The sequence below is a fragment of the Dendrobates tinctorius genome, unplaced genomic scaffold (assembly GCF_039654945.1).
Source record: "Dendrobates tinctorius isolate UK_male_01 unplaced genomic scaffold, ASM3965494v1 ptg000232l, whole genome shotgun sequence".
In the NCBI taxonomy this organism is placed as follows: Eukaryota; Metazoa; Chordata; class Amphibia; order Anura; family Dendrobatidae; genus Dendrobates; species Dendrobates tinctorius.
Window position 1 is genome coordinate 19,794,321 of NW_027361899.1, and position 26,799 is coordinate 19,821,119.

The following is a 26,799-nucleotide window of genomic DNA, read 5'->3' on the forward strand; positions in this document are numbered from 1 at the left end:
CGTCCAGCTCCTCGCTTGACACTGCGCAATCGCAGCTCCAAGCAACACAGTGTGCAAGCGCCGCTGGCTCAACACGGTGTAAGCCTGGGATTCCAGTGACATTGGCGAAACCAGGGAAGTCAAATTGAGTGGGTGGTTACGATCGAGACTGAACAGAAAATGGAAGCACACCCTTATGACTAAATCAGCAGGTACAATCTAACTATATAAAGTGCGTTTAGGACATCATTACAGCGCTATTATAATGAAAAAAAGAGGGATTTTTGGGTTGATGCCCTTGCAAAGGGCTGAAAACTTGTCCCTCGGAAGAAATACCCGGGCTAAATTTGTGTCGAATTCCATGCCCAAGAAAAGTCAGACGCTGAGTAGGGAACAGAATGGACTTCTCTTTGCTGACTATCCAACCGAGACAGGCAAGAGTATCCAAAGTTATCTGAAGACTTTAAAGACAGTCTTGGCGGGACGAGCCCTTGATCAAGAGATCGTCCAGATAAGAGATAATGAGAATCCCCCTGGAGCGAAGAATGGCCATGACTGTTGCCATCACCTTCGTAAAGACACAGGGAGCGGAGGCTAGGCCGAAGGGCAGGGCTGTGAATTGATAGTGATTATCTTGAATCGCAGAACGAAGATATCTCTGATGATGCAAACAAACAGGGATGTGAAGATAGGCATCCTGTATGTCCACAGAGCAGAGGAACTCTCCGGGTTCCATCAAGGCTATCACCGAGCGCAGGGACTCCATCTTGAAGTGGAGGATCCTCACGAGGCGATTGAGCAACTTGAGGTCCAAGACTGGGCGAAGGGAACCGTCTTTTTTTGGAACTACGAAGAGATTCACGCAAAACCCTGAAAACCGTTCGTTTGAAGGAACGGGAACCAAAACTCCGGCGTAAAGCAGGGAGGAGACGGCCTGAAGGAACCTTGGAGTCTGGGACTGCTGTCTTGGGGGGGGGGGGGGGGGGGGGGGGGTCGGTCGAGACAGGAAGAAGCGTCTGCTTGTGGGGGGGGGGGGGGGGGGGGGAGGAGAAAATTCGATTTTGTATCCGGATACGAGAAGGGACGAAAGGACCTAAACGGCCGAGAAGCTTTTCTGTTGAAAAACTGTCTAGGCAGAGACTGGGGAAGGGAGGTACTTTTACCTCCAGTGGCATCGGAAATTATCTGATCCAGCTTGGCGCCAAAGAGCCTAGAACCGTGAAATGCCAGGTTGGTGAGCGACTTCTTAGAGGTGGTGTCCGCACTTCATGACTAACCAAAGGATACGGCGTATGGCTACTATGTTGCTGTTAGCTCTTGCTACGCACCCAGTCGCATCCAAGGAGGCGGCTAAAAGGCATTTACTCGCATGAATAATTTGGTCTGTTAGATCTGCCAGCTCGTCCTGAGGAGCTGCCGCTAAGATGCCCTTGCGAAGAATTTTTGCCCAAGCTGAAATGACTTTCGCCACCCAGGCGGAAGCGAAAATACGGCAGAGAGGCGCCGGATGCTTCAAAAATTGATTTAGCCAGTGGGGCAGACAGAGGAAGGACTGCAGGACGGGCAGAAGGGAGAAGACTGACCTGACGCCCACTTTTTTTTTACAGCACGCGCAGGCGTAGTGGGTAGCAGTGGGTCTAGGATAAGGAGCCCTTGCAGGGTTGGGCACATGTGAAGACTGCAGTATATGCAGGGAGTGAGGGAGTACTGCCAAGGGGGCTAAAATTAGGGGCTCAAATATAAGAGCCTTACCGTGTCCAGCTCCGTTAAACTGATGCGCAGCAGACAGCAGATGTGTCCCCCGAGCTGAGATCCGTGGTGTGCCGCACACGAGGTCCCAGAGAGCCGCAGGACCTTGGCAATGGGCGGTGCTGGGCGGCCGTGTTGCGCGATTGGCTGTAGCCTGCGGGGGGGGGGGGGGGGGCACGGATAAGGAGGACTGAGGAGCTACAAAAAGAAAGTAGCTCTGTGTTGGCATAAGAAAAGGCGCCAGCAAAGCGCGCGCACTACATGGCACTACATGGGGCGTGAACAAGCGAAGAAAGCCAAAGTGAAAGTAAGATGCGCTGTGCCAGTTTCCACCCCCGGAGTCTCTGATCCAGAAGAAATGCACCCGGTGCCCGTGACGCCGCAGAAATGAGGGAGGTATGAGGATGGGGACCCGCTGTCTGCTGCTTCAATGACGAATACCCGGTTGTGGGTGGAAAGCAGTGAGGCGCGCGCCTGCAAAAAAAAAAAGGCGGGAAATTCAAATGGGGAGTGGCATTGCCGGCTATCAGCGGCGCTGACCCCAATGACTTCTATGTGGGGCGAGCACGGGACTGGTGGTAGCGTTTAGGCTGCTTACCTGACGTCCACATGCTCCCTGAAGAGGATGACCGCAGGGGCCCGTGATGAGGGGAGGCCGCTGGGAAAGAAGGTCCTCTGTCCCCACACCATGTCCGAATAGTGCAGAAGACGGCGCCAACCCTTTGTCAGAAGGGGAAAGTCACCACCGGTGACTGCCGTCTTCCTCTCAGCCCTGTCCCGGGAGAGGGGTGAGAAGGGGAATCAGCTAGGACCAGCCACCTGTCGTCAGCCCGTAGCACTCGAGGGCGATAGGGAAAAGGTCCTGCCTGCGGTCCTGAGAGTTGCGATGTGGGTAAGACCACATTGCTCGCTCAGCCGCGTGATATGGGAAAGCAGGGTGAACATTTACCCCGTTTCCTGAAGCGGAATCTGAAAAATAAATGGGAAAAAAAAATTAATACACACAAACCTAAAAGGGAAAAAAGGAATCGTTAAATGTGGATCTAGGAGATCCCGGTCCCCCTCCTACAGACACTAAGCACAAATTGAGGTACTTGGTGTCTGTCGGTGGGTGTATACTGCCGGGGAGGAGCTAATTTTCTGTTTTTGCATAAAGTCAGCCACCTAGCAGCAGCAGCATACACCCCATGGTAATCTGTGTCCCCCAATGAAGCGATAAAGAAAACGTATTTGTGATGCACATTGCATCACTAGAAACGCACTGGGGAAAGTTTAGATGCTTGAAATAACGTGACTGGTTTCCTATAAGGATCTGATTTACAGCCAGAATCAGATTATCCGCAATGCCCCATGGTTTTGAGATTTGTTTGGAGCCAGATCAGAATCGGAACTGGAATCTGACTTCTGAGCTGATGGAGGGAAGGTGAGAGGGGGATGCTATCCTGAAGAGAGTTGAAGGCAATGGAGAACCGGACGATGAGCTAGCGCTGGCACACTTTTTGGAACTCGTGCGTGATCTACCATGGTGGGTTTGGGAAACGTGAGGGTTCTGAACTCCCAGGGAAGCGGACGGGACCCATGTACTGGCTGCAGGATTGGGCAGCCGTTCTATGACAGAGACCAAGATCTAGGACATCCTGTAGGTCAGTGACTGATTGGGAGAGATGTGGCCCTCTTGGGAGGGAGGGGAAGTGTGCAGCCTCCGTGGCAGGCAGTGGGGAGGGGGGGGATCCTGGGATGATAGCATGGTGGGCAAACTGCAATCTGGGCAGAGGGACAAGCTATGACCAGAGGGAAACTTCCTGTTACAGGAAAAACAAGTGCAGAACAATAGCAGGAGGATGGAAGCGAGATTCCCTGGGGTTAGGCATGGAAGTGAAGACATTTGACAGAGACTATTGCTGGATATACAGTGGGTACAGAAAGTATTCAGAATCCCTTTAAATTTTTCCCTCTTTGTTTCACTGCAGCTATTTAGTAATATCAATAAAAGTTCATTTTTTTTCTCATTAATGCACACTCTGCACCCAGTCTTGACTGAAATAACCCAGAAATGTTTGGAAATTTATTAAAATAGCAAAACTGAAATATCACATGGTCATAAGTATTCAGACCCTTTGCTCAGTGTTGAGTTGAAGCACCTTTTGAGCTTGTACAGCCACGAGTCTTCTTGGGAATGATGCAACAAGTTTTTCACACCTGGATTTGGGGATCCTCTGCCATTCTTCCTTGCAGATCCTCTCCAGTTCCGTCAGGTTGGTTGGTGAACATTGGTGGACAGCCATTATCAGGTCTCTCCAGAGATGCTCAATTGGTTTTAGCTCAGGGCTCTGGCTAGGCCAGTCAAGAATGGTCACAGAGTTGTTCTGAAGCCACTCCTTTGTTATTTTAGCTGTGTGTTTAGGGTCATTGTCTTGTTGGAAAGTGAACCTTCGGCCAAGTCTGAGGTCCAGAGCACTCTGGAACAGGTTTTCATTCAGGATATCTCTGTACTTGGCCGCATTCATGTTTCCTTCAATTACAACCAGTTGTCCTGTCCCTGCAGCTGAAAAACACCCCCATAGCATGATGCTGCCACCACCATGTTTCACTGTTGGGATTATATTAGGTAGGTGATGAGCAGTGCCTGGTTTTCTCCACACATACCGCTTAGAATCACCAAAAAGTTTTATCTTCGTCTCATTAGACCAGAGAATCTCATTTCTCACAGTCTGGGAGTCGTCCATGTATTTTTTTTAGCAAACTATGAGGCTTTCACATGTCTGACACTGAGGAGAGGCTTCCGTTGGGCCACTCCGCCATAAAGGCCCGAGTGGTGGAGGGTTGCAGTGATAGTTGACTTTGTGGAACTTTCTCCCATCGCCCTACTGCATCTGTGGAGCTCAGCCACAGTGATCTTGGGGTTCTTTTTAACCTCTCTCACTAAGGTTCTTCTCACACGATTGCTCAGTTTGGCTGGACGGCCAGGTCTAGGAAGACTTCTGTTGTCCCAAACTTCTTCCATTTAAGGATTATGGAGGCCACTGTGCTCTCAGGAACCTTGAGTCTAACCCCCACCCCCTGAAGATGGCTGGACCGTCATTGTAAATACATCATTGTAAATACAAACCTATGCTTTGTATCTCCCCCACCTCATTGTAGATTGTAAGCTCCACAAGCAGGGTCGTCTTATTTCGCTTTAATTATTGTATTGTTAACGTTGTTACTTATGACTGTTGTGTTTGAAACTGTTCAACTGTAAAGCGCTGCGGAATATGTTGGCGCTATATAAGATGATTATTATTATTATTATTGAGTACTGTAGAAATTCTTTTCTAACCTTGGCCAGATCTGTGCCTTCCACAATTCAGTCTCTGAGCTCCATGGCCAGTTCCTTTGACCTCATGATCCTCATTTGGTCTGACATGCACTGTGAGGTCTTAAATAGAAAGGTGTGTGCCTTTATAAATCAAGTCCTATCCGTTTAATTAAACAGAGTTGGACTCCAATGAAGGAGTAGAACCATCTCAAGGAGGATCACAAGGAAATGGACAGCATGTGACTTAAATATGAGCAAAGGGTCTGAATACTTATGACCATGTGATTTCAGTTTTTCTTTAATAAATTTGCAAAAATTTCTACATTTCTGGGTTTTTTCAGTCAAGATGGTATGCAAAGTGTACATTAATGAGAAAAAAAAAGAATAAATTTACCAAAATGGCTGCAATGAAACAAAGAGTGAAAAAATTAAAGGGGTCTGAATACTTTCCATAACCACTGTAGAGAGCTGCTCCGCAGTGGCAGAGCTTACTCAGGTCCTGGATCCTGTGCCCTTGAGAAAATGAACGGTGGATCAGTGGGTCCATGCGGTAATACGCTGTGTTCAAGGGAGTTGCAAACCCTGCAGCGTTTATGAACGAGCTGGTAGCTTCAAGATGGCTCCAGAAAGATGACTCTAGCAATATGGCCGCCGCCGGGGGCGGCATATGCGCTGAAGGTTGACCATCGATTTCGCATTTTTACATAAATTTTTTATTAACCCCTTCATGACCAGAGCTTTTAAAAAAATTTCGCTCCCCTTCTTTCCAGAGCCATAGCTTTTTTTTTTTTTTTCAGCAATATGGCCGTGGGAGGGTTTTTTTTGCAGGACGAGTTGTACTTTTGAACACCATTTGTTTTACCATGTCTTGTACTCAAAAACGGGGAAAAAGAATTCCAAGTTCGGTGAAATTGCAAAAAAAAAAAGTGCAATCCCACTTTTTTTTTTTTTTGTGGCTTTTTTTTGTAGGTTCACCAAATGCTAAAACTGACCTGCCATTATGATTCTCCGGGTCATTAAGAGTTCTTAGACACCAAACATGTCTAGGTTCTATTTTATCTAAGTGGTGAAAAAAATTCCAAAATTTGCTTTAAAAAAAAAAAAAAAAATAGTGCAATTTTCCAAGACCCGTAGCGTCTCCATTTTTCGTGATCTCGGTTCGGGTGAGGGTTTATTTTTTGCGTGCCGAGCTGACATTTTTAATGACACCACTTTTGTGCACATACGTTCTTTTGATCGCCCATTATTGCATTTTAATGCAATGTCACGGCGACCAAAAACAACAATTCTGGCGTTTTGATTTTTTTTCTTCTCGCTACGCCATTTAGCGATCAGGTTAATCCTTTTTTTTTTTTATTGATATATCGGGCGATTCTGAACGCGGCGATACCAAATATGTGTAGGTTTGATTTTTTTATCGTTTTATTTTCATTGGGGCGAAAGGGGGGTGATTTGAACTGTTATTTTTTTATATTTTCAAACACTTTTTTTTTTTTAACTTTTGAGGCATAGTGCAAAGCTGAGAAGAGAAGACGCGCCATAATGGAGTTTAGATTTTCCTCCACTGGTTTGAGGGTGCCGTGTCACATTGGTAGAGCCCCTGAAGTGCCAGAACAGCAGAACCCTCCCATAAGAGACCCCATTTTACAAACTACACCTCTCAATGAATTAATCTATGGGTGCAGTGACCATATTGACACCACAGGTGTCACAAATTTATACCATTGGGCAGTGAATCAAAATACATTTTTACCACCCAAAATTTTGTTTTAACCCCCGATTTAAAATTTTCACATTGGGAAATGGGTATAAATGGAATCAAAGTTTGTCCCAAGGTTTCTGCTGAACGTGGCAATGCCCCATACGTGGCTGTACAGTATTGCTTAGCCATAGGGCGACACTCAGGAGGGACGGAGCACTATTTTCCTCCTGTAGCAAGAATAGTTTACAAACTTCATAACAGAGCACCTAAGTACTAGAAGAGCAGAATAACCCCTCAAGTGACCCCATTTTGAAAATTATACTCCTTTGGGAATTTACCTACAGGTGTAGTAACGATTTTGACTCTATGGGTGTCTTCCAGAAACAAGTAGCAGTGGATGCTGCTGAGTGAAAATTGCAAACTGCCATTGTGGTGCCCGTACGTTGTAGTCCCCAGTACGTTGCAGTCACATGTATGTAGTAGTGCCCAGCTCATTCTTCTGGAGACACGCACCTGTAAATTAGGCAGGCTCTCCTCGCTAAAGAAATGCCAAACATGGGGATGCTGAATGTGGTTTAGGCATACAGGGGCTCAGAACGGAGGGGGCATTTGGCTTTGGGAGTGCAAAATTTGCTGAATTTCTTTTGGGGGGCGAGGGCCATTTAGCTTTTCTACAGCCTTTGTACTACCAGTAATGTGGAAGTCCGCTTTATTTCCGTTAACAGATGACGGACCTCAGTGGGCACTTGCTTTTTTTGCGGATTGATTTGAAACTTTTATAGGCAACATTTTACAAAACTTTTGGGATCACATTTATCCAGCGCTGTATGCTGAGCATTTGTATTGGTTTTTACATCTAAATCTCTGAGTGACGCGATTAAGATGAAACCCCCGAAAGATCATTTATGCAATCCTAAAAAGATGGACACAACAGGATCATAGGCGGTCAGACCTTATCCACACTGATTTCAGAGATTTAAACCGAAACCCTGGCGTAAGCGCTCAGCACAAGACATTCGCCGAGCCTTAGGGTATACAGTGCCTACAAGTAGTATTCAACCCCCTGCAGATTTAGCAGGTTTACACATTCGGAATTAACTTGGCATTGTGACATTTGGACTGTAGATCAGCCTGGAAGTGTGAAATGCACTGCAGCAAAAAAGAATGTTATTTCTTTGGTTAATTTTTTTTTAAATTGTGAAAAGTTTATTCAGAGGGTCATTTATTATTCAACCCCTCAAACCACCAGAATTCTGTTTGGTTCCCCTAAAGTATTAAGAAGTATTTCAGGCACAAAGAACAATGAGCTTCACATGTTTGGATTAATTATCTCTTTTTCCAGCCTTTTCTGACTATTTAAGACCCTCCCCAAACTTGTGAACAGCACTCATACATGGTCAACATGGGAAAGACAAAGGAGCATCCAAGGCCATCAGAGACAAGATCGTGGAGGGTCACAAGGCTGGCAAGGGGTACAAAACCCTTTCCAAGGAGTTGGGCCTACCTGTCTCCACTGTTGGGAGCATCATCCGGAAGTGGAAGGCTTATGGAACTACTGTTAGTCTTCCACGGCCTGGACAGCCTTTGAAAGTTTCCTCCCGTGCCGAGGCCAGGCTTGTCCGAAGAGTCAAGGCTAACCCAAGGACAACAAGGAAGGAGCTTCGGGAAGATCTCATGGCAGTGGGGACATTGGTTTCAGTCAATACCATAAGTAACGTACTCCACCGCAATGGTCTCCGTTCCAGACGAGCCTGTAAGGTACCTTTACTTTCAAAGCGTCATGTCAAGGCTCGTCTACAGTTTGCTCATGATCACTTGGAGGACTCTGAGACAGACTGGTTCAAGGTTCTCTGGTCTGATGAGACCAAGATCGAGATCTTTGGTGCCAACCACACACGTGACGTTTGGAGACTGGATGGCACTGCATACGACCCCAAGAATACCATCCCTACAGTCAAGCATGGTGGTGGCAGAATCATGCTGTGGGGCTGTTTCTCAGCCAAGGGGCCTGGCCATCTGGTCCGCATCCATGGGAAGATGGATAGCACGGCCTACCTGGAGATTTTGGCCAAGAACCTCCGCTCCTCCATCAAGGATCTTAAGATGGGTCGTCATTTCATCTTTCAACAAGACAACGACCCAAAGCACACAGCCAAGAAAACCAAGGCCTGGTTCAAGAGGCAAAAAATCAAGGTGTTGGAGTGGCCTAGTCAGTCTCCTGACCTTAACCCAATTGAAAACTTGTGGAAGGAGCTCAAGATTAAAGTCCACATGAGACACCCAAAGAACCTAGATAACTTGGAGAAGATCTGCATGGAGGAGTGGGCCAAGATAACTCCAGAGACCTGTGCCGGCCTGATCAGGTCTTATAAAAGACGATTATTAGCTGTAATTGCAAACAAGGGTTATTCCACAAAATATTAAACCTAGGGGTTGAATAATAATTGACCCACACTTGTATGTTTAAAATTTATTAAAATTTAACTGAGCAACATAACTTTTTGGTTTGTAAGATTTATGCATCTGTTAATAAATCCTGCTCTTGTGTGAAGTTTGAAGGCTCTAACTTATTTGCATCTTATCAAACCTGCTAAATCTGCAGGGGGTTGAATACTACTTGTAGGCACTGTATGTGCAGATGTTCAGTATTAGACAGTGCTTTGGAAGCAACACATGTCCGCTGCATCCAAAACGACACCGGCTGTTGAACGCAGGCGAATCCGCATGTGTTACTCGAACCATGCAGAACCGCCGCGTCCAATACATTGTACGGGTGAAATTTATCTTGTGGAGAATCGTGTCTCTGCAAGATAGAAATGCTGCGGTCTGGAAAAAAATATATAAAGTGCTCTCAGTGAGAGAAACAAAATAGGAATCTTGTGGATGTGATACCTTTTAATGGCTAACAAATAGACAAAGTAAGCTTTCGAGACAGCTTACGTCTCTTCATCAGACTGATATGAATGTCATGAAAAGGGGTTGTATGACTTTTGACCAGCACACAGCTATCACATGTACAGGTGGGCTTATCTTAGTTATCCCACCGCTGCTAACAATGTGATAAAAAACAGCAAACTAGTCTTGCCCTAACAATTTACCGCAGGGGCTTATTGGAGTTATCCCACAGACTGCAGGGATTTATGTATATCCCACTTTCCAGTTCCGCTTTGGAACTTGCAGCTCTCCGGCGCCGCTCTTACCCTCAGGTCAGACAGGGAACTGCACCTAGGATTAGTCGCCGGACAGGCTACTTGTTGAGCGCTGGCTTTTAGGCAAGCTGCAGCTAGGGAATTATATCAGCCTGATGAAGAGATGTAAGCTGTCTCGAAAGCTTGCTTTGTAACATCATTCACTATAATTTGTTAGCCATTAAAAGGTAATCACATCCACAAGATTCCTATTTTGTTTCCCTCACTGAGAGCACTTTTTTTTTTTTCTTCTGGCTAACAGGGTACCAAACCACTTTTTTTGCGGTCTGGAAAGACGCGCCGCCTATCTGTCTCCACAGGGAAGCAGCGGGTGTTTGAGCAAACCTTAGTGGACATGGGATTTCATGAAATCCCATCCACCATGCTCAACATCTGGACGCTGCGGATGTACGCAGCGTCCAACCCGCAGGATTAACTGACCATGGGAACATACACTTACTGTGATCTTTTGGAGGCAGAATGAAAAAAATAATTTGTCCCCACAGAATTGAGTGACTCCATAATTTTTTCCCCTCTGTTTGGTCTAAGAAAGTAACTATTACTGACTACCACATTTTTTGTTCTTGATTTCTTTTAGTGTTCTTTCAAGCCATAAAGTTGCCATTTGAAATTACTTTAGTTTTGTGTCATGTCTGTGATCTGTTTTTTTTCTACAAAATTAAACAACTGAATGAACATCCAACAAGGCCGGTGATTCCATAATTTTTGCCAGGGGTTGTACTTTAGGAAAACTATTGCTGATTTTGTTGTATATTTCAGACAGCACTGAAGTATACATGGGAATTTATCATCAAAATGTGCAATATATAGAAATTATGCTGCAGAAAGTACTGCTTGAATGGAAGCATTAAGGGTATGCTGCCTTCCACGGTTAGTATTGGCAGCACTTTGGACACAGCACATGTCCGCTCCGTCCAAAGCGCAGCCGGCTTTTTGTACGAACGGTGATTCTGTGGAATCACTATGTCCTATACATAGGACAGTGATATTTACCTTGCTGAGATGGAGCATCTCCGCAGAACATGTAGAAATGCTGCGGTCTAGAAAGACGTGATGCATGTCCAGTTACGCCGGAGGCGTCCCTACACGCATAGTGGAGATGGGATTTCATAAAATCCTATCCTCTACGCCAGGGGTCCCCAACCGCCGGGCCACTGCAGTGCCCTTGCCGGTCCGCGGACACAAGGGGAGCCAGGGGCGGTCAGTGGCGTAGCGGGGGCTGGGGCGGCGCGCAGCAGTTCTTAGCGGCGGCCAGGGAGCGATCCAAGCAGCTCCGCTGCCTTCAAGAGGGAATAGCAGGAGCAGAGCTGCAAGGACCCGTCCAGCTTCCTGCCCACCCTTCCTGTCTCTGACTGACACAGAGAGGAGCGCGGCCGCTACTGTGTCAGAGCGAGGATGCGCGGGCGGCGGACAGGTGAGAGGAGAGAGGTGGTGTCTGTGTGTGTGTGTGCTGGTCTGTGTTTGTGTAGCCTGGCACTGGAGGAGATGGGGACATGAGGAGAAGGCCATGAGGGGAGTGATGGAGAGACGGCACGGCAGTGATGGGGTGAAGGCAATGATGGAGAGACAGCAGTGATGGGGTGAAGGCAATGATGGGGAGAGGGGAGTGATGGGGTGAAGGCAATGATGGGGAGAGGGGAGTGATGGGGTGAAGGCAATGATGGGGAGAGGGGAGTGATGGGGTGAAGGCAATGATGGGGAGAGGGGAGTGATGGGGTGAAGGCAATGATGGGGAGACAGCAGTGATGGGGTGAAGGCAATGATGGGGAGACAGCAGTGATGGGGTGAAGGCAATGATGGGGAGAGGGGAGTGATGGGGTGAAGGCAATGATGGAGAGATGGCAGTGATGGGGAGAAGGCAGTGATGGGGAGAAGGCAGTGATGGGGAGAAGGCAGTGATGGGGAGAAGGGAGTGATGGGGAGAAGGGAGTGATGGGGAGAAGGGAGTGATGGGGAGAAGGGAGTGATGGGGAGAAGGGGGTGATGGAGCACTTATTCAAAACCTATGGTGAGTTGAGTCATTATAAATTTTATTTAATTATAAGTATGCACTGCTACACTACAACCACGTCCATAGCCCCTCCCCCTTATGACCAAAGCCCCGCCCCTGCCACACCTCCATCCCCGCCCTGCCGGGCCATGGAAGAATGGTCTTGCTTGAAAACGGTCCCTGGTGCAAAAAAGGTTGGGGACCACTGCTCTACGCTGTAACATATGGATGCTGCGGGTTGGACGCAGCAGCTGTACACAGCGTCCAATCCGCAGCGTTTACCGACTGTGGAAACATACCCTAAGGCCGGGGTCACACCTGCGAGAAACTCACACGAGTTTCGCGTCTCAATGCCCGCCAACTGCCGCCGGTACTCGGGACCGGAGTGTGCGGCTACATATATTTCTATGCAGCTGAGTGCTCCGGTCTGAGTGCCGGGTATTGAGACGTGAGACTCGTGCAAGTTTCTTGCAAGTGTGAGCCCGGCCTAATAGTTGATATTATGCATCATTGCAGATTTCCTCTGTCCCAGAGGAACACGAAGTATAAATTTATGCAGTATATTTTTCTTTTACGAAGATACGCAACATGTGAAACCGGCCACAGCCATAACCCCCACCCATACCAGGACCTCCATCACAAGGTTCTTGGTTTCACATTAACCAAATGCAGTCTCCAGCCCTTTTTGCAGCAGTCACATTTTCCCATATCGAGGAGCTGGTGACTGCGCTCACAGCAGACAGGTGGATTCGTCAGTATATGGGGGGCATTCATCATCAGCACAAGGTATGTGTACAGGTCAGCCTCAGTACACAACGTGTACTTGCACCATGTCTGTCTGCACACTGTCTGTATGGCTTCAGGACATCTGAAAAGTTCTTTTTTTTTTCCAGGATACCAAGGACACTAAACCACTCCTGTACAAAACTTTCCGAATACAGAATAACTAAAAATGGCATCTTTTCCTCAGATTAACAAAACTTGATGTATCCTAAACACTTTTCATTGACCGCAATCAGGTTTTATCAATAGTGAAGTAACAGGACATATCGTACAGCAATCTTAACCCATTAGTGATCAGGTCATTTTTTTTTTTCTTTTGTCAAATCTGATTTGTCACTTTATGTGAAAATAACTCTGCAATGCTTCAACATATCACAGTGACAGATTGTTCTTTCGTGACACGTTATATTTTAGGTTAATGGTAAATTTTGATCGATTTGTAATTTCCAAACTTTGAATGACCTCTTTAATCCAAATCATCACACCACACAAAACAGTTAATAACATTTCCCTCATGTTGGCTTTACATCAGCGCAGTCTGTATAAAAAAGAAAAAAAAAATGGCATGATCGGATAGAAAAATGTTATTTTTACCACCTAAATGTTGCCAACTTCTAAACAGGAAAAAAAAAAAAAAAGGCAGAAAAAAAAGCAGCACCGCTTACCTGCCCAGGTCTTTGAACAAATGCACTACAGGATGCAGCCAGCCCATATAGCAAAGATGTTGGCAACACAGGTGCAAAACGCTAAATAGACAGCCACTCACCACCTCCATTCATGGAATGGGTGACTGCTTAGTATACATTTGCACAATAAAGGCTTGCATAGGCGCTGTTAACATAAAGGTAATGCAGTGTCTGGTTCTCAGCCTATTAGTCACGCCCCTACTATTCGATTAGGCGGGCTGGGCAGCACTCTCAATGCATCCCAGTGAGACCACCCCTATCCACCACCTCTCATCCACGGTGCGGCCCCTCGGGGGGGGTCTCCTCTCACAGGCTCCACGGTGCGGCCCCTCGGGGGGGGGGTCTCCTCTCACAGGCTCCACGGTGCGGCCCCTCGGGGGGGGGTCTCCTCTCACAGGCTCCACGGTGCGGCCCCTCGGGGGGGGTCTCCTCTCACAGGCTCCACGGTGCGGCCCCTCGGGGGGGGGGGTCTCCTCTCACAGGCTCCACGGTGCGGCCCCTCGGGGGGGGGGTCTCCTCTCACAGGCTCCACGGTGCGGCCCCTCGGGGGGGGGGGTCTCCTCTCACAGGCTCCACGGTGCGGCCCCTCGGGGGGGGGTCTCCTCTCACAGGCTCCACGGTGCGGCCCCTCGGGAGGGGGTCTCCTCTCACAGGCTCCACGGTGCGGCCCCTCGGGGGGGGGTCTCCTCTCACAGGCTCCACGGTGCGGCCCCTCGGGGGGGGGGTCTCCTCTCACAGGCTCCACGGTGCGGCCCCTCGGGGGGGGGGGGGGTCTCCTCTCACAGGCTCCACGGTGCGGGTCTCCTCTCACAGGCTCCACGGTGCGGCCCCTCGGGGGGGGGGGGGTCTCCTCTCACAGGCTCCACGGTGCGGCCCCTCGGGGGGGGTCTCCTCTCACAGGCTCCACGGTGCGGCCCCTCGGGGGGGGTCTCCTCTCACAGGCTCCACGGTGCGGCCCCTCGGGGGGGGTCTCCTCTCACAGGCTCCACGGTGCGGCCCCTCGGGGGGGGTCTCCTCTCACAGGCTCCACGGTGCGGCCCCTCGGGGGGGGTCTCCTCTCACAGGCTCCACGGTGCGGCCCCTCGGGGGGGGGTCTCCTCTCACAGGCTCCACGGTGCGGCCCCTCGGGGGGGGTCTCCTCTCACAGGCTCCACGGTGCGGCCCCTCGGGGGGGGGTCTCCTCTCAGGCTCCACGGTGCGGCCCCTCGGGGGGGTCTCCTCTCACAGGCTCCACGGTGCGGCCCCTCGGGGGGGTCTCCTCTCACAGGCTCCACGGTGCGGCCCCTCGGTGGTCTCCTCTCACAGGCTCCACGGTGCGGCCCCTCGGGGGTCTCCTCTCACAGGCTCCATGCTGCAGCCCCTCGGTGGTCTCCTCACAGCTCCATGGTGCAGCCCCTCGGTGGTCTCCTCACAGCTCCACGGTGCGGCCCCTCGGGGGTCTCCTCTCACAGGCTCCATGGTGCAGCCCCTCGGGGGTCTCCTCTCACAGGCTCCATGGTGCGGCCCCTCGGGGGTCTCCTCTCACAGGCTCCATGGTGCAGCCCCTCGGGGGTCTCCTCTCACAGGCTCCATGGTGCAGCCCCTCGGTGGTCTCCTCTCACAGGCTCCATGGTGCAGCCCCTCGGTGGTCTCCTCTCACAGGCTCCACGGTGCAGCCCCTCGGGGGTCTCCTCACAGCTCCATGCTGCAGCCCCTCGGTGGTCTCCTCACAGCTCCACGGTGCGGCCCCTCGGGGGTCTCCTCTCACAGGCTCCATGGTGCAGCCCCTCGGGGGTCTCCTCTCACAGGCTCCATGGTGCGGCCCCTCGGGGGTCTCCTCTCACAGGCTCCATGGTGCAGCCCCTCGGGGGTCTCCTCTCACAGGCTCCATGGTGCAGCCCCTCGGTGGTCTCCTCTCACAGGCTCCATGGTGCAGCCCCTCGGTGGTCTCCTCTCACAGGCTCCATGGTGCGGCCCCTCGGTGGTCTCCTCACAGCTCCATGCTGCAGCCCCTCGGTGGTCTCCTCACAGCTCCATGCTGCAGCCCCTCATTCCTCACTTCTCCAGGCAGCAGCTTCCTGCTCTCGGGTCTTCTCTGGACTGGAACCCCCTCCCCTTCCGCTGACGTCACTTCCTCAAGAAATCAACTCCGTTCTAGTCGCTATCCCGGAGACAAGGGACTTTCTCCAAGTTTTACAAGGCTCCACTATTAGTTTCCCTCAGATATCGCCTCTTCAGTGCTCAACTCCAACGCAAAACACCTCATATATCAACCACCGACACTACAGGAAGGCGCCGCCATTACATCTCCCCGCTCACAAGCAAACTTTCTCCCCTCAGACTTTACCTTCTCTCGCCGTATAACTTGACCCGTGCAATCCAGCGATCACCTGCTCCTCAGCGCTGAGTCCACGACGTCCCGCCCGCTTAACGGTTCCGTCTCCGGTGCTCTGCGACTTCGGAAAAGTAATTCTGGGCGCGAAGACATCTGATTGGCTGCAGACAGCCATTTCATGTCTACCCCTGCGTTGGGATTGGCTACAACGAGTGTGGTGGGCGGGATTGTAAGCCACGCCCTCCCCCACTGTTATGAGTGTTGAGTGAGATAAAATGGACGCGTGAGGGGGAGAGCTGAGGGCGATACAGCCCGGAGCCGGCAGGGGGCAGCACACTGTATAACCCCCCCCAGTCACGTGACGTCACGTCACACGGCTATATAATAAATCGTAACATCACAAGTCAGTATAATAACTGAGAGACCAGGAGCCCGGAGACTCCATTTATAAAGGCCCGTGTGCGTTACCTAGAAACCGGGCCCCACAGACACATCTTACACTAAACAACGCTCACATAAATTGTCGCAGTGTTCACCATAAACACGGAGACTTTCAACCACATAAAAAAAAACAATGTTTTGTGATTATGGCGTCCATTATCTCTCTATATATATAAAACACTGGGGGTGTGTGTAGTGTGTGTCACCAACCAATCACGAAGCATCTTTCATTTCACAGCTGTGTAAAAGAAGCTGAGCTGCGATTGGTTGCTATGATCAACAGTTTTCCTTGCAACCAATCACTAAGCATCTTTCATTTCACCAGAGCTGTGATTGGTTGCTATGAGCAACCAGTTTTCCCTCTCCAGAAAACATCTCAGCAGTCACTGACCTGGTGGGAGAAATCCAGCATCCCCGGAAACATAAGCTCCCAGCCATCGTCTGCCCCTCCAAAAGGAGCAGAGAGCGCATAACAGAAATGATCCCCCTCCCTCCTGTACCAATATACACATCCTATAGACACATCTTCCCTCTTAAAGGGATCCCCGGTATGGAAGTCAGGGCAAATCCCTCAGCACTTTGGTACTGACCCCAGGCCTCTCTAAGGGTGTGTGCACACGCTGCGGATCCGCAGCAGTTCCGCAGTGTACAGTATAATGTTAGGCTATGGAATTTACATTCTGCATTCTGCACATGCTGCGGATTTTTCACTGCAGAAAATCTGTCAATTCTTTCTGCGGATTCCACTGCGGTTTGACACCTATTCCATTGTCCAGGTGTCAAACCGCAGGGGAAAACCGCTGGCCAAACCATAGGAAAACCACAGGTCATTTTACCTGTGGTTTTACCTGCGGCTCCGCAGGGTAAAATCCGCAGGTGAATCCGCAGCGTGTGCACATACCCTTAAAGGGATCTCCGGTATGGACGTCAGGGCAAATCCACTCAGCGCTCTGGTTCTGACCCCAGGCTGACGGGATGATGTGGGATATCAGGGGTAGTAGTCCGGTGGCTCTGGCTGACGGGATGATGTGGGATATTAGGGGTAGTAGTCCGGTGGCTCTGGCTGACGGGATGATGTGGGATATCAGGGGTAGTAGTCCGGTGGCTCTGGCTGACGGGATGATGTGGGATATCAGGGGTAGTAGTCCGGTGGCTCTGGCTGACGGGATGATGTGGGATATCAGGGGTAGTAGTCCGGTGGCTCTGGCTGACGGGATGATGTGGGATATCAGGGGTAGTAGTCCGGTGGCTCTGGCTGACGGGATGATGTGGGATATCAGGGGTAGTAGTCCGGTGGCTCTGGCTGACGGGATGATGTGGGATATCAGTGGTAGTAGTCCGGTGGCTCTGGCTGACGGGATGACGTGGGATATTAGGGGTAGTAGTCCGGCGGCTCTGGCTGACGGGATGACGTGGGATATTAGTGGTAGTAGTCCGGCGGCTCTGGCTGACGGGATGACGTGGGATATTAGGGGTAGTAGTCCAGTGGCTCTGGCTGACGGGATGATGTGGGATATTATAGTGAATATGGCTATGTGGAGTGGGCGGGGCTCTACTCTCTCTCTCTCTCTCTATATATATATATGGCGCCCCTGAGGTTCAGTCGCCACAGAGGTACTGCACCTCCTCCTGAGGTGTGGTGCCCCACCATCCATGTAAGGTGGGGACTCCTAACCACACTCCAACACCTGCACCCCACACCACAAAGTAGTGCAGCAAAGCACCTTCGGCGGTTCCCTGCTTGGAGTATAGCAAAGCACCCATTGGTGGCTCCCTGCTTGGAACACGAAACGTGCTGGGAGGTGGGTGGATTTAGATTACATTTCAAGGAGCAGGAAGAGTGTGAGTGGGGTAGTCAGTAGTTGGTTGGAGAGAGAAGATCCCTAGAGAGAGAGGAATAGATGGATGGAGGTGCTGCAGCAGATCCCAGTGACCTGGGTCTTCTGGCACGGGAAAGAGAGAAAGAGAGAGCAACAGAGACTGAAAGCCTGATTCTCCATAGAAAGAAAGGAATAGTACAGAACGTGAGGAGTAAAAGAGAACAGAGGACGTGGGTGAGAAGAGAACCCTTCCTAGAAGTTCTAAGCGCAAGGCCGGGGCCCAGTCCCCGAGGTTGTACGGATATTAATGGTCCTGCAGTAGACACCGGAGGAATAGAAGTAGTGACCACTTTATTCCCACACAAGACTTGGGGGCACAACAGCAACTGGATAGTGAGCCGGGACTTAGTAGCAAGGAGTCCCCGAAGCAGACTACAGCTGTCTGCCGTACAAGTAGAGTTCAGAGGAACATCAGACGAGAGGAACTCCAGTGTAACTCGGTACTAGGAGTACTTCATCTAAAGGCGCTATAAGAGGAGACGTTCAGAAAGGCACAAGTTGGCGGAGTGTTAGAAAGGAGTATTCCATCTGGCCTGGAGGTTGACTGAGTCCCAGACCCGGAGGACACGGCCCAGAAGCAGGCACCTGTTTGTACAACAGACTGAGTAAAGCTTTGGAACTACATGCCCTGGTGTCCTCCACTCATTCCAGCATCAACCTGCCCACCACTGCTACATCCCCTGCGCATAACACACTACACCACCTAAGTGTCACCATATCTACTCTGCCCTGGGACAACAGCCCTGCCTGTGGAGGGCTATACCATCACTGCTGCACCACACCATCTGTCCCAGAGGATCTACATAGTAACATAGTTATTAAGGTTGAAGGGAGACTTTAAGTCCATCTGGTTCAATCCATATCCTGTCCTAACTTGCCCTAACATGTTGATCCAGAGGAAGGGAAAAAAAAACCCATGTGGCAAACAGTAAGCTTCACATTGGGGAAAAAATTCCTTCCCGACTCCACATACGGCAATCAGACTAGCTCCCTGGATCAACGCAATATTAAGGAAACTAGTGTGTATACCCTGTAATATTATACTTTCCAAGAAAGGCATCCAGTCCCTTCTTAAATTTTAGTAGGGAATCACTCATTACAACATCATATGGCAGAGAGCTCCATAGTCTCACTGCTCTTACAGTAAAGAATCCGCGTCTGTGAGTATGCTTAAACCTTCTTTCCTCCAGACGTAGAGGATGTCCCCTTGTCCCCGTCACAGGTCTAAGAGTAAAAAGATCATTAGAACGGTCTTTGTATTGTCCCCGCATATATTTATACATTGTAATAAGATCACCCCTAAGGGTATGTGCACACGCTGCGGTTTCCGCAGCGGTTTTAGCCGCTGCGGACCCGCAGCAGTTTTAGCTGCGGTGTACAGTACCATTCAAATGAATGGTATAAAAAAACGCCGTGTAGACGTTGCGGAAAAATCCGCGCAGATTTGCTGCGGTTTTGAATCCGCAGAAAGAATTGACCACTGCGGGTTCCTATCTCCACCATTGTGGAGATGGTGAATCCGCAGGACCAAACCGCAGGCAAAACCGCAGATAATCCGCAGGTCTTTTGACCTGCGGTTTATCTGCGGTTTTTACAAAATCCGTGCGGATTCCGCAGCGTCTGCACACACCCTTAGCCTTCGATTCTCCAAACTAAATAACCCCAAGTGTAATAACCTGTCTTGGTATTGCAGACCCCCCAGTTCCCTAATAACCTTGGTCGCTCTTCTCTGCACCCGCTCCAGTTCAGCTATGTCTTTCTTATACACTGGAGACCAGAACTGTACACAGTATTCTAAGTGTGGTCGCACTAGTTTTTAATGCATCCCATTATTTTATTTGCCTTTGCAGCAGCTGCCTGACACCGGCCACTAAATGTGAGTTTGTCGTCCACTCATACACCCAGGTCTTTATCATTAATGGTTTTGCCCAGTGTTTTACAATTAAGCACATAATTATACATCTTGTTCGTTCTACCCAAGTGCATGACCTTACATTTATCCCCATTAAAGCTCATTTGCCATTTATCAGCCCAAGCTTCTAGTTTACATAAATCCTCCTGTAATATAAAATTGTCCTCCTGTGTATTGATTTCCCTGCAGAGTTTTGTGTCATCTGCAAATATTGAAATTCTACTCTCTATGCCCCCTACAAGGTCATTAATAAATATGTTAAAAAGAAGTGGGCCCAAAACTGACCCCTGTGGTACCCCACTGCTAACCGTACCCCAGTCCGAGTGTGCTCCATTAATAACCAGCCTTTGTTTCCTATCCCTGAACCAGCTCTTAACCCACCTACACATTTTCCCCTATCCCCATTGTTCTCATTTTATGTATCAACCTTTTGTGTGGCACCATATCAAAAGCTTTTGAAAAGTCCATGTACACCACGTCCACTGCATTCCCTTGGTCCAGTACGGAACTTACCTCTTCATAAAAGCTTATCAAATTAGTCTGACAGGAACGGTCCCTTGCAAACCCACGTTGATATTGGGTCATGAGGTTATTCTTCTCCAGATACTCCAGTATAGTATCTCTTAGAAAACCCTCCAGGATTTTACCCACAGTTGAAGTTAAACTTACTGGCCTATAATTTCCAAGTTCAGTTTTTGTCCCCTTTTTGAATATTGGCACCACATTTGCTATACGCCAGTCCTGTGCTACAGACCCTGTTATTATGGAATCTTTAAAGATTAAAAATAATGGTCTATCTATGACTGTGCTTAATTCCTGCAGTACTCGGGGGTGTATCCCATCCGGGCCTGGGGATTTGTCAATTTTAGTGATTTTTAGACGTCGCCGTACTTCCTGCTGAGTTAAGCAGGTGACATTTAATGGAGAATTTTTATCCCTGATCATGTTATCTGTCAAGGGATTTTCTTGTGTAAATACGGTTGAAAAAAAGTCATTTAGCATATTGGCTTTTTCCTCATCCACCATTTCACCCAGACTATTTTTAAGGGGACCAACACTAACATTTTTTAGCTTCTTACTATTTATGTAGTTAAAGAATATTTTGGGATTATTTTTACTTTCTCTGGCAATGAGTCTCTCTGTCTCAATCTTTGCTGTCTTGATTTGCTTTTTACAGAATTTATTTAATCTTCTGTATTTAGTTAATGCCTCATCACTACCTACTTGCTGTAATTCTCTAAATGCTTTATTTTTATCTCTTATTGCGCCCCTTACAGCTCTATTTAGCCATAGTGGTCTCCTCCCATTTCTCGCATGTTTATTCCCATACGGTATATATTGTGCACAGGTCCTATTCAGGAGGATAATAAACGTCTCCCATTTTCTTTGTGTATTTTTAGGTCTCAGGATATCGTCCCAGTTAATTGCACCAAGATCATCTCTCATCCGTTGGAAATTTGCTTTCTTGAAGTTTAGTGTCCTTGTAACCCCTCTACTACACATCTTATTAAAGGATACATGACAACTTATTAATTTGTGATCACTATTACCCAAGTGACCCCCAACTCTTACATCTGATCTGCGGTCTGGCCTGTTGGTTAATATTAGGTCTAGCAGAGCCCCCCCGTCTTGTTGGGTCCTGAACCAGTTGTGAAAGGTAATTGTCTCTCATAGTTGTCAGACACCTATCACCTTTGCTGGAGCTGCAGGTTTCGGTTCCCCAATGTATTTCAGGGTAGTTGAAGTCCCCCATAATAATGACTTCTCCTTGAGTCGCTGCTTCATCTATTTGCTTTATGAGGATATTCTCTGTTGCTTCCATTATTTTTGGAGACTTATAACAAACCCCTATCAGTAATTTATTATTTTTCCCCCCTCCCCTTATCTCTACCCACAGGGACTCTACATTTTCATTAGATTCATATATATTATCACGCAGGATGATCTGCAGCATCGGCCTAACATCTACATTGGCAAACACCACAGGTGGCGTCACGACTTATTCATTCACACTGAACATGTACAATGGGCGCCCAGGGCCACGGGCCGGGCCACATCTACCATGACAACTTCCATTGAGATCCACCGGGCCCGGTACCGAGTACCCCACAGCCCTGGGTGTGAGGGCGTCCTATATATATATATTCTAATGAAAAAAACGCGGACGGCACTGCCGTTACTGTGTATCCTCAGATGGTGTGCGGCGTTCGGGGCGCTGATGACTGGCAGCTTCGGGTCCCGCTGAAGAGCTCGGACAGCGTGAAACGGCCGTTGCCAGCTCCCTCTGCACTCCTGATATCACTCCCCCAGCCTGACATGTGTAACATGTGCCAATAAATCAAGCTATATTTCCACCAGCTCGTTGCGTGCGACCTCATCTCTACTTGGACTCATTATATATATATATATTCTCATTATAATTTGTTATAACTAACCGTAGTTAGTTACTATGTCCGGGCAACGCCGGGCTCTTCAGCTAGTGTGGTAATAAAGTAAAATATAAAAATTGTCAGGTTATTTTGGAGGGACTGAACCCTGCGCCGGTCCGATCGTGGTCCTGTATACTATAATATTGTGATATGTCGTGATATCACGGCGGGCACAGAGGCCTCCCACAGCAGGCTCCCGGCTGTCATGGCAACCCATCGGATACCCCACGATTGCACCGATGGGCGCATGGAACGGCGCACCCCTTATCTACAGCTGTCAGATATTTGATATCAGCTTGTAAGGGGTTAACAGCTGCAATAGCAGATGTCAACCGTGTAACACAGCCAGCGTCTACCGGTGCAGGGTACGAGCTCAGCAGAGGTTAGGAATGGTGGTAGGGAACCGGTACCGAGTCCTTGTATCGTCTTCTGTCAGGTTATTATAGACTTTTTAGGAACCGGACAGAAGACGACGACTTCAGGAAGTCCGATTAATCTTCTTAAAGTTACAGCACCATCGGGAGTCTGGTCTACAGGCAACTGATGGTCACCCCCCCCCCCCCCCAGGAAGTGACTCAGACGTCAGAGATATTGCTGGCGGTGCAGATTTCCTGTCTGATGTAAACTACATCCTGCAGCATGAGAGGAGCGCTCGGCCCCCAAACAGCTGGGAGCGCAACGTCACTGTGTGACGGGGACTAGTGATGAGCGAGCGTGCTGGGATAAGGTGTTATCTGAGCTTGCTCGGGTTTTAACTGTCTTCGGCGTGCTCAAATAAAACATGTTTGACTCCTCGCGGCTGCATGTCTCATGACTAGTGTTGAGCATTCCGATACCGCAAGTATCGGGTATCGGCCGATATTAGCGGTATCGGAATTCCGATACTGACTTCCGATACTTTTGTCATATCGGATTCCGGAATCGGAAGTTCAAAGTTGATTGACAGCCGAAATGACGTCATCATGATGCGCGGTGTGTGCGCATCATGATGCGCCGTCATTTCGGGCCTTCCGGGGGTCTGTACCGGCCTGCCGGTGGTCTGTGCACCCTGTGGGGGTCTGTACCGGCCTGCCGGGGGGCTGTGCCGGCCGGCTGTGCAGGCATCGTCCGATGGGACTACAAGTCCCATCGGGCGATGCCTGCTACCATGACAGTGATAGACACATTAGCCAATGATGGGACAGTAGTAGTCCCATCATCCGGCTAATGTGTTAAATGTAAAAAAAAAAAAAGAAAAAAAAATACTACATACATACTACATGCTACATACAATACATTCATACAATACATACATAGACATACAGTACATATAACAGAGTAACATACTTACCAATACTTGTCACATTGTTCCCCGAAGCCATTGTCTTTTACGGAATAAATATTAACATAACAAACCACAAAAATACTCACCCATGATCCGAAGCAGTCCACGAGTGTGTCCCACGACGATCTTGGGTAGAGAACTGCAGCATCAGCTGATGCTGCCGCTCTCTACGGGCTGCAGGAATCCAATGACGGAAGGTAGGTATCCTTCCGCACTGTATTCCTCCGCCACTTAAAAAAAAAAAAAAGTCCCTAGTCTCACTTTATGGTAAAAGCTGTGTGGGAATTTCCCACATATACATACTACATGCCAATGACGGAAGGTAGGTATCCTTCCGCACTGTATTCCTCCGCCACTTAAAAAAAAAAAAAAGTCCCTAGTCTCACTTTATGGTAAAAGCTGTGTGGGAATTTCCCACATATACATACTACATGCCAATGACGGAAGGTAGGTATCCTTCCGCACTGTATTCCTCCGCCACTTAAAAAAAAAAAAGTCCCTAGTCTCACTTTGTGGTAAAAGCTGTGTGGTAAAAGCTGTGTAGGAATTTCCCACACAGCTTTTACCATAAAGTGAGACTAGGGACTTTTTTTTTTTTTTAAGTGGCGGAGGAATACAGTGCGGAAGGATACCTACCTTCCGTCATTGGATTCCTGCAGCCCGTAGAGAGCGGCAGCATCAGCTGATGCTGCAGTTCTCTACCCAAGATCGTCGTGGGACACACTCGTGGACTGCTTCGGATCATGGGTGAGTATTTTTGTGGTTTATGTTATGTTAATATTTATTCCGTAAAAGACAATGGCTTCGGGGAACAATGTGACAAGTATTGGTAAGTATGTTACTGTTATATGTACTGTATGTCTATGTATGTATTGTATGAATGTTTTGTATGTAGCATGCATGTAGTATGTATGTAGTACGTATGTAGCATGCATGTAGTACGTATGTAGCATGCATGTAGTATGTATGTAGTATGTATGTAGCATGTAGTATGTATGTAGCATGTATGTAGTATGTATGTAGCATGCATGTAGTATATATGTAGTATGTATGTAGTATGTATGTAGTATGTATGTAGTATGTATGTAGCATGCATGTAGTATATATGTGGTATGTAGCATGTAGTATGTATGTAGCATGCATGTAGCATGCATGTAGTATGTAGCATGTATGTAGCATGTAGTATGTATGTAGCATGCATGTAGTATGTATGTAGTATATATGTGGTATGTATGTAGCATGTAGTATGTATGTAGCATGCATGTAGTATGTATGTAGTATATATGTAGCATGTAGTATGTATGTAGCAAGCATGTAGTATGTATGTAGTATGTATGTAGTATATATGTACTATGTATGTAGCATGCAGTATGTATGTAGCATGCATGTAGTATATATGTAGTATGTATGTTGTATGTATGTAGCATGCATGTAGTATGTATGTAGTATGTATGTAGTATATATGTACTATGTATGTAGCATGCAGTATGTATGTAGCATGCATGTAGTATATATGTAGTATGTATGTTGTATGTATGTAGCATGCATGTAGTATGTATGTAGTATTTTTTTTTTTTTATTTTTTTTTTTTACATTTAACACATTAGCCGGATGATGGGACTACTACTGTCCCATCATTGGCTAATGTGTCAATCACTGTCATGGTAGCAGGCATCGCCCGATGGGACTTGTAGTCCCATCGGACGATGCCTGCACGGACCCCCGGACATCAGCGCAGCCCCCCGGCAGGCCGGTACAGACCCCCACAGGGTGCACAGCCCCCCGGCAGGCCGGTACAGACCCCCACAGGGTGTACAGACCCCGGGCAGTCCGCACAGCCCACCGGCAGGCCGGCACAGCCCCCCGGAAGGCCCGTACAGACCCCCGAGAGGCTGTACAAGGGCAGGAAAGGGTTTTTCCAATTCAGATACCGGAAGTCTCATAGACTTGAATGGGACTTCCGGTATCGGCATCACCGATACTTTTTTAAAGATCGGCCGATCCATTCCGATCCGATATTTTGAAGTATCGGACGGTATCGCTCAACTCTACTCATGACTGTTTAAAGGGAATCACTAAGATCACTAAATTGTGCGTCCCATAAGGATTCTAGTCGGGCTTTTGACTCCCCCCGACCCCGCACCTTTGAGGCATAAATACCTTTTTTAGCTTGTTGTGGATGCATGCAAATCGCCGCGGTCCGGTCCGATGGGCGTGGCTTAGGAGTCTTCCCCCCCCCCACCTCCTCGGCTTGCTTCACGTAATCTTCGTCTGTGAATACCACAGACACCTTTGGTTTCCGCGCTTGCGCAATGTAAAGGCCCCCGGCGCCTGCGCAGTATACTTTGCCCAACAACTGTGGGCGAAGCATAGAATCGCTACAGCGCAAGCGCCGGTATTTTCCAGCGCGGTCTATGCCCCGGAAGTGTGTCCTGCGTGTGAAGACTTCCGGGGCATAGGTAAGATGGTAACACCTGACCAGACTCCAGCACAGACACCTTAGAACAGCAGAGCACCCTTTATGGCAGCTGATTTGGTTCATGAAGGGTGCTGGGTGGTGGGTGGAGCTTAGAAACACTAGAGGGGAAAGCTGACAGGAAGTTAGGCCGGTTCCCCTCAGGGGCAAGAAGAGAGAAGACCTCTGCAGGAGAATCCCCTGAGAGGGGGAGGAAGGCAGAACTTCCTCGCAGGGGGGAGCGGAGAGGAGAACTCAACTGTGATAATCCCCGACAGAGGGATAGTGGGAGAACGTGTTTGCAGCAGCCTCCTGTAAGTTGGAGCTGTTGGCAAGGGAAGAGAAGGAAGAATCAGTTGTTCAGAAGGAAGATAGATAAGCATGGAATATGAGGAGGAGAGAGACTGGGGATGAGAGCTAGTGTGAGGCCTTTCCTTAAAGTTCATTGCACCAAGGCCAGACGTCGGTATCCGAGGCTGTTTGTGATACTAATGATCCTGCAGCAGAAACCGGAGGAATAGGAGTTGAGACCGCTCTATTCCCACCAAAGACTCGAAGACACAGCAGCAACTTGTGCGTGAGCAGGGCCATGATTGATGGAGTCCCCGAAGCAGGCTACAGCCACCTGTCATACGAGTGGAATTTAAG

General features: G+C 48.7%; 1 protein-coding gene across 1 annotated transcript in view; it reads right to left on the reverse strand.

Annotated features, from left to right (window-relative positions):
- LBR (lamin B receptor) overlaps positions 1-15,875 on the reverse strand; it is a 42,638-nt gene extending 26,763 nt beyond the window's left edge. Inside the window, exon 1 of the mRNA XM_073556405.1 lies at positions 15,723-15,875. The gene's annotated coding sequence lies outside the window, so the exon portion shown is untranslated. The remainder of the gene's footprint in view (positions 1-15,722) is intronic.
- Positions 15,876-26,799: the final 10,924 nt, after the last annotated feature.